At 40.1% G+C, this 9,354-nt stretch overlaps 1 pseudogene; it reads right to left on the bottom strand.

Annotated features, from left to right (window-relative positions):
* Positions 1-253: 253 nt before the first annotated feature.
* On the bottom strand, positions 254-6,871 carry LOC121521783 (annotated as a pseudogene).
* Between the last annotated feature and the right edge of the window lie 2,483 nt (positions 6,872-9,354).

The raw sequence follows: 9,354 nt of genomic DNA, 5'->3' as shown, positions 1-9,354 counted from the left end.
AATTCATGCTCATGAAAAGCTGCAGGTATTTCACTCTGTATCATTTCAAAGCATGTTCAAGCATGAGAATATTTGAGACGAAGGCAAAGCAGCAGACATGCCTGCAGTCTGGTGACACTCTAAGCTGAAGGAGGATGACAAAAGCAGAATTATCAATCAAAGATGATGTGATGCTCTGATGGAGGACAGTAAAGTAAGCATATTCTGACAATGAGCTGTAATGTCACAGATTCATCATCATCACTCTCAGAGTCTATCTCAGCAGTTTGGTGTTTGTTAAATCACCCTGAAATATTTTCCCAGTAACAATCATCATAAAGGCCGTCCTGAACCAGCTGTAAAAGAAAGCATAGATGAAAGGATTGAACATTGAGTTGACCAGAGCTAGCCAGGTCAGAGTTTCAACAACAGGAACTGGAGCTGGATTCTGGCTGAAAGGAGAAAAGGTGATGCAGAGGAAGAAAGGAGTCCAACACAGGAGGAAAACTCCTAAAACTATGGCTAAAGTCTTGGTGGCCTTTCTCTCACTCTTACTGACCGTGGCTCCAGACTTGGTGCTCTGACATGTTTTGTTCTGGATTCTGCGAGCCTGTTTCAGCGCCACCAGGAAAACCTTCAAGTAGACACAGAGCATTATTATCACTGGGAGGTAGAAGGAAAAAGTAGGTACTACTGTGTTCACCGTAAGCGAGTCTAGAACACAGCTGTCTACACACGTGTTAGAAAGCCAAGCAATTAAGACCCAGATCCCGATGAGAGCCGATCCCCCCCAGCTGATCAGGATCATGACCCCAGCAACACAATTGTTGATTTTAGCTCTATAGGTCAGGGGCTGACACACTGCATAATATCTATCAATGGAAATACAACAGAGGTTCAGAATAGAGCACGTGCAGAGAGACACGTCAAAACTGTTGCGGATTTTACAAATTAAATCCTCCTGATAGAGACAGGAGCTGAAAGAAAACGCTATGTTGAGAGGAAAAACCAGCACCCCTACAAGAAGGTCGGCCACAGCCAGAGAGAGGATCAGATAGTTAGTAGGAGAGTGCAGCTGAGTGAAGTACATGATGGAGATCATGACAAGAAGGTTTCCACACACTGTGACTAAAGACAACAAAAACAGGAACAGATATAACAGCACACAGATTATGGATGGGCTTTTTGTCAGGATGTAGCTGAAATCAGAGATTTCATAGCAGGGATGGATGTCCACAACTATGACAGTCCTGTTGTTGGAGAGACCTGGTCCCATGTTTGGAAAGTCCTACAATCCAGTCCAGTTCATTTATGAGTGAATCAGAGACAAGCATTAGAAAGACAGAGACATTTCAAAGCAGCAGAAACAACGTCAGCAATGTCAGTTCAAATGACCTGAATGAACCTGTTTGTCTCTCAGACCAAACCTTCATGTTGTCCATGCACTGGAGTGAATCAGTGTCACATCTAACCCTGACCCTGTAACTCTGAGCACAAGCACTATACTTATCAACACCTCCCTCATCATCAGGACCACTGTCCAATCAGCTCAAGTCTATTTGCATCAGATGGAAACAACAACTATGCTCAAACAGTCAAACTTCTGAAAAGAAAAAACTAAAACTATGTCTGCATGGTGATTATACTCCTACAGGAAGTATGAAGTTATTCCACAGCCAAAGTATGATAGAAGTTATATTTTTACCTTTTAAACTTGTGATTTTGACTTCCTATCTCATGGATTTGCATTTTAGAAACAGTATTTTGCCTTTAAATTTAATGTTTTGACCTTTTGACCTTAAAAGTTTGACTTTTATGTCAGACTTTTAGCTTTTAAACTTATTATTTTTTCTTTATTCATCTCAGAATGTTGTATTATTGTTATTCATATTTAGGGCCTGAGCACCGACCTCGGAGCGAGGACCCTATTGTATCTGTAGCCAGTATCTGTAGCCGTTATTTATTTATTTTTTCCTGACTGGGAAATCGCAAATTTGGGGGCCTTAACTTGTTAAAAAACTCATCAAACTTCACCCAAAATTGTCCCCCGCGAGAAATTACAACGTTTTGGTGGAACCGGGCAAATCCGTCCAGCAGTCGATAGTGGGCGTGGCCAACAGTGAGATAGGGTCGTGGGTAACACCTACATGCACCAAAATTGGTACACATATGCATCATGATGAGACGAACAAAAAATTACATTATGGCCATCTTCTAAAATGTACAGGAAACGTGCTACGAAACGTCAAACGTCAAATTTTGGCATTTTCAGAAAAGCACACATGTCGCATTTGAACTCGTCCGAGGGCGTTCAACTGATGGACTCCTGAATTTTTTTGCGGAAACTAGACAACCTTGAGACCCCACGTTGTGCTATCTGTGACTTTTTGTCAGTAGGCGGGGCGGTAATAGGGCCCCGATTTTGCCCGATTTTTGATGTGTTTTTTACAGTGAAATTCACACAATAAGGCCTTATAAGTTTTCAGTGCTTATATCAATCATCACCAAGTTTCATAAGGATAATCACGCAAAGATCCTGAATACAACCATGCATCAATATCATCACTTCATCACAGCGTCCCCTTCTGGCAGGTGAACATTTTTTGCCTTAATTTTTCATGCATGATTAGTGGGTTGCCACTAAAAAAATCCACCGTTCAACCTAGGCCTATGAGTGTCGCTGTACATATGGATCAACATCAGAGCTACAAAAAAGCCATTTGGACCCATGCCAAAATCCCAACAGGAAGTCCACCAGTGTCATCCCAATATCACAATACCACTTTTTTTTTGGCTCTGCCAAAATACTTTAACTGTCATAACTCTGGAATAAATTGTTCTTTCTGACACAAATTTCATGTACTTGATAACAGTCCATTCTAGAACACATTCATCTTTGAAAAATTTGAAAAATATTATAGCGCCCCCTCTGGCAAGAGAAAGTCTCTCTCACATTCCAGTACCTACATGGTTGGCTGAATCATACTGAAATTCACTCAGGTTGTGTCCAAGGAGTTGTCCTCACACAAATGCAAGGGAAAAAATTTTACGCAAGAAGGCGTGGCCATGGCGATTTTTTGTCTGCCGTAAAACAGGAAGTAGAATTTTCAGGGGCTTGTGATACTCGTAAAGCAATCAAACTTGGTAAAAAAAATTCTCGTAGGCATGTTAAAATTATTGAAGGGTTGTTTTATTGGTGGGCGTGGCCTATTGGCTCAATGGCGCCCCCTTCAAATTTTCAAAAATTCAGTCCCCCCAGCTGGTTCAACCCAGGCGTATCAAAATCGGTGTGCATATAAGTCTTCATCAGACCTACAAAAAAGCCATTTGGACCCATGCCCAAATCTCAACAGGAAGTGCAGTAGCTTAATTGGATCAAACAGGAAGTAGAATTCTCAGGGGCTTGTGATATGTGTAGAGCAATGAAACTTGGCAAAAAGATTCTCATGAGCATCCTGAGATAATTGATATTCATTGTGTAGGTGGGCGTGGCCTATGGGCTCAATGGCGCCCCCACAATATTTCAAAACATCAGCCCCAAAAATCAGTTGAACCTACGATTCTGAAAACTGGTACACATATGTATCATGACATGACCTACAAAAAATCCTCTTGGGGCCATCCTCTAAAATGCACAGGAACTGAGATAATCAGCAAATACTGGGCATTTTTTTCCCATTTTTGGCCAATTTGCGGTCCTCGCATCTGGAGGATCTCCCCCAAAACAAAGAATCTCCTGGAGCCAAGACTGGTATTTCCTGAAACTAGACAAGATGGAGATGTCTTGCTGTGCTCTTGGTGAGTTTTTGACTGGGGGCTGGGCTGTTATATGGCCCCAAACTTTGACAACTGCGTTTTTCATCATGGTGTAAAAACAACAATTATTGTCCATAACTTTTGAGTGCTTACACCTATAATCACCAAACTTCTCACAGATGATCACCCGTGAAGGAGAAACAATGGAGTATTGATAACAGTCCGATTCTTCTTCTTCTTCTTTTTTTTTTACCAGTCTGACTTTTATTACAAAAACAGCAGTTTTAACCACAATGTTATCCATATTTTTCTTTCATATATTTCTATGTTGCAGTGTTAGAAAGTATTTACTGCATTTCTCACCATATTCCATAAATGTTGTTTTACCTTTACATACAATTGATTTTATCTTATGTTGAGGTGCCTCATATTTTTTTTTCCATTTAATGTACTAATTGTGACCATTTCAATATGATAAGATTTTTCATCCAAATGGATTCTAATAACACACATCACATTTTATAAGGTTCTATTTATCGTTTTCTTTTAGTTACAAACACTGACATGTCTTATTAAACACAACTGATAATGCTTCAGATTTCAGAGTGTATGATCAAGGTGTGCTGTGTCATGTATGGAAAAGGTTGAAAAATGGTTTTACTGTAGCCCCACTCTGTTAAAGAGGCTAGAAGCAACTCCTACATTATGTGTCCAATGTTTATAGAGTTTTACATGCTGTATCATACTGCCCTGATTGCTTCTGCATATAAATATAGTTCTTTGCCATCCTGCCTCCTACTGTTACACAGCAGTATTAACTCATACACACAATGCTCTGTGGCACTTTTTGCCATAGCCTAATGCCATTCCTGGGATGCTCTGCAATACTGCCGTGCTCAGCACGCTGCACAAGTTTGCCGACATCCGACCATTACCACATACCGCGAATGGCATCACACCCCGAGTTGCACCGGGGTGCGAGGGCCCTCCAGTGCTGCTTGCAGCCCTAGTTTTTCATATTTTTCTAATGTTCAAAATGAGGTTGACAGTTAATGTTTAAATGTTGAGCTTGTTAAGCTCTTAGGTAAGGTCTAAATTCAGAATCAACGATTGACTTTCACAGTCCTGGCCCAAATGGTCCAGCCCTCAGGACTTCTCATCGGAGCAAATCTGACCCCGGACTCAATATGAGTTTGACACCCCTGCAGTAAAGTATCTTATGGTACTCCTTGATACAGTTCTACCAGATACAGTACTGTTGCCTACTGTTAGATACACTACTCTTAGATACTGTACTGTTAGATACTGTACTTTGAGATACGCCACTCTTAGTTACAGTACAGTTTGATACTGTACTCTTAGAGACAGTACTGTTAGTTACAGTACTGTAAGATATGGTACTGTTAGATAAAAAATTCTCTTAGATACAGTACTGTTAGATACAGCACTCCTAGATACAGCTACACTTTTAGATATGCTACTCTTAGTAACTGTACAGTTTGATACAGTACTGTTACAGACAGTACTTTTAGATACAGTAATGTTAGATGCAGTACTGTTAGATACAGCACTGTAAGATACTATGGTGGCAGTTTAGTTTCCTTTGTCTCACACCTCAAAACCCCAGCTGTAAGAACCTCTTTCCCCCAATACCTTCTCTCTTTGCCTCTGACGCATATCCTCTCAAAGACATAGAGGAAACCACAGGTGTGGACCTTACTGCATATGTAAAGAGAACAACAAAGGCTGGCTGGGCCAGGTTTTCCTGTGTAGGTGTGAAACCCTCTTCCAGGTGTGAACCTTCTGTCCCTTTGTGGGATCTTCAGAACCCCCAAACCCCCCCCCCCCCCCTGCAGATGTGGAGTGGGCACAGACAGAGGTGTAGCTCAAACACATCCTGGGGGGGGGGGGGCATAGCAAGCATAAAGGTCCTTGTCCCTTGTCTTGGGGAGGCTCATTCTCTCTCGGACAGTCTACTGCCTGGACACCCCCCCCCCCCCTCTCTCTCTGTCTGTCTGTCTTAATGCTTACTGACCACTGTACAGGTGATTTACCTTATAATAATAAACCTTTTTTGTCAGCCGGCAGACTGTCTAATATTTCTTTCGTTCACCAGCAGCAACAGAGAAAAATTTCTACCACAGTTTGGTGTCAGAAGTGGGATCCCTCGAGTGATCGTCTGGGGTGAAGTTGGACAGTGAACAAGCCATCTTGGAACAGAAAAGTGTTTTTTTTTAAGCCTCCAATCTAAATTCACCTTCTGAGAAGGGAGGACTGACCGCTGATGCCCCAGATCATCACTGCTGGGATTCTACGAATGAGCGAAATTCATCTGGTGAGCACTGAAATATTGACATTTGTTACGGGTCACAGGAATGGTTCCACAGTAACTAAGTAGTTCTAAGTACTCACCGAGTACTGACCTGTAACTCACTACTTCTCAGTCATAGTAACATTAAAGTACACATTCATCTTTTAAAGGATGATTCAAGTTACTGTTTTTGACAGTAATATGTTACAGCACTTCTCAGCTGTATCTGCAGCATGCTAAATTTAGCTGATTGACCCTTCTGTGGACAATAGCACTCCTAGGGTATAAATCTGAGTACACAACACACATTGGCTAAACAACTTCCCATATAACACATTAATCTATAACCCAAAACATCTCATTTTGTATAAACCTTAACAAAATACATATATTTTTGCACAGTGTACCTTTTAACATTTTTCCTTAAGCTCATTAAATGTGGAGGAGCAAGATAAATCGTTGTTAAACAGTAAACAAATCTACACGCCTGCTAGACAACATGTAGGGTTTCAATTCACCGCGAGGCAGAAGACGACAGGCTGCAGAGCGCAGCTCAGCCGCGGGAAAACTCCGCTATTGTTAGCGTCTTTTAACTTAAATAAAAGTACATAAATTCATACTGCAAACATAAAAATAATATTGTAGATACGCCCTGGCATCCCAAAGGTAAGTTTTTAACAGTCCCAACCACGCACTAACCTGTAACAGACAGGCAAAGTGCAGCAACAGCAATGAAGACATGGCATTTGTTTCATCAGTCAGGTTGCATCTGAGGGTGTGGGCGGAAGCGTCCACCTGAAACAGCCCCAGCACAACTGTCCTCATGCTGAAGGTTCTGTGTAGGGTACTGCTGGGTTCTTTTCCCGTCCTTTTACTTAATTTTTCTCTCTGTCCTTAATAAAGTCCTTATGTCGCTAGGAAATAATACTTTACAAATGAAATAAAAAAAAATAAACACAAAAGTGGTCACACAATTTTTGGGTGTGCCACACATTGTTTTACTTTAAAATTTGGATTTGTAATTGGGTATAGCATTTCCATTCTCATGATATCCCCAATTGACATGCTTTAATCGTTTGTGGCAATATACGAAACGACCTGCTTTAATCGTTTGTGGCAAAATACGAAACGACCTGCTTTTATCGTTTGTGGCAAAATACGAAACGACCTACATTTATCGTTTGTGGCAAGATACGAAACGACATGCTTTTATCGTTTGTGACAAGATACGAAACGACCTGCTTTTATCGTTTGTGGCAAAATACGAAACGACCTGCTTTTATCGTTTGTGGCAAAATACGAAACGACCTGCTTTTATTGCTTGTAGCTTGAACGAAGCAATCTGTACAGAGATGTCTGTACTGTACTAGCCATGCACGGCCTCCATTTGGGATGGAAAGCTCCGTTGAGGGTGAGACCTGTGGAGGGACCGATTGTGGATGTAATGAGAATGAAATGTGGAGAAAATGTCTAAAATATTTGAATGTCTGGGCAACTAGGTTTGGATTTCCAATAGGGGGATCTCTCAGTTTTAGGTTGACAAAAGTTTAAACCAGTCCTAATTCCATAGACAGTAATAATGGTACCATTTATAATTTAAAAAATTGTTGCAACACTAAAAAATTGAAAAAACCTAGAAATGTAAAAAAAAAAAACCACAGCAAAATCCTAAGGAAAAGTAGAAAATCTGAAAGGATTTTTTTCTTAAAAAGGGAACTGGAACGAGATAAGAGTTTTTTCTTTAAGTTAAAACTTCGAATACATCTTGTGCTAAATTTGTTTTTTAATTGAGCCAGTTTTTCTTTTTCTTTTCTTTTTTCTTTTTTGAAGTCTTCTGGAAGCAAAAGCAACCATTTTTGATCAATCCAAAAGACTTGGCTTTAAACCGAACGGGGTTTTTAATGTTTGTTTGTTTTTATGTTTGTCTCTTAGTGTATGTCTGTCTCAGTCACTGCTGAGTTATGTGTTGTTAATATGATTTTCTCAGTCGCTGTTGAGTTTCTTATGCCATTTGTTTTTTGCCTTTTGTTTGCCTTTTCCCAACTTCGTCATGACATAGGTCACTTTCCTTTTTTTTGATGATTATAATGTAATGAGACAATTAGAATGTGGTAGCTTGAGTAAAACTTAAGGCTCAACACTGCAGTTTTAAATCCAAGGACTAATTGTTTGCAGAGTGTTTTCACTAAACAGGTCGAATCCAGAGAATGGCAGAGGAGTCCCTATTGAAATGGAAAGTGATTCACACTTTTGACAAGCCATCCTTGTTCTGCTGCTGTGACATAGTTGGTAAATATTGCAGCCCAGTCTTAACCCTGTGTATGGTAACTCATATGGTCTCTTTAACTTTTTGAAGGTATGTGAAGTTATATACTCCACACCTTTTTCTGATTTGATGCTCCTGATAGTATGCAAGATCTCTTGAGGCTATAATCTGTTCTATGAATCAAATTTTAGATCTTTTTTTTTTCTTTTTTCAAAGATTCTGATTTCATTTTGCCTAGTGAGATTTTAGGATTAAACCTCTGCTAAGCCTATCAACTTTAGTGCGTACACTGTTTCTGAAATTGATCATGCATTATTTAATGGTTTTCTACTTTGAAAAGATAAATAGTGGTAGCAATACTTTTTTTTCCTTGACTGATTAGATTAGATGATTAGATACTTTATTGATCCCAAAGGAAAATTTGAAGTAAGGATAGTGTTTGATCAGATATAGAGAGACCCCTCAGTGTTTCACACCCATAGTTGCATAGAGCTTACATTTAAATTGGTTTTAGCCCTTCACTCCAACATAGAGCTCGACCTTACCCTGGCTTACAGCAAGGCACATATAGACACACAACACTTACATTCAACAGTTGTTCTTACACCCTGTGCTTCACTGAACGCATTAAGATGATTTATTCTTTTTCTCCCTGACAGTCTTCATTTATAGTGATGATTGTTATGCCCATAATTCTTAGTCTTTTCCTGATCTTTCAGATTCTCCTCACTATGATCTTGCTTTCAACGGCAGTGGATTTGCTTATAGAGAAATGGATTGCCATGCTCAGGGCTACAGGTTTTTTATTAAGGGTGCTACCTTGCCATTCTCAAGCTCCACATAGGTAGCTGAACCACTCTGTCTGTGAACTGTCTGTCACTTTACCAAGTCTTTTTTTTATTTAGATGGTCCTGTCCCTGATGCAACTTCCTTTCCTGACAGTTTACCCACCTTTTGCTACTAATGTATCCTTTCTACAAGAATGCACTTGTTAAAGGGGGATAGATTGTTTTCTCACAGCTCTACATCCATGATATTGGCC

This window comes from Cheilinus undulatus, linkage group 14 (genome assembly GCF_018320785.1).
Source record: "Cheilinus undulatus linkage group 14, ASM1832078v1, whole genome shotgun sequence".
NCBI classification, from domain to species: domain Eukaryota; kingdom Metazoa; phylum Chordata; class Actinopteri; order Labriformes; family Labridae; genus Cheilinus; species Cheilinus undulatus.
This window is presented reverse-complemented; position numbering and strand designations above follow the sequence as displayed.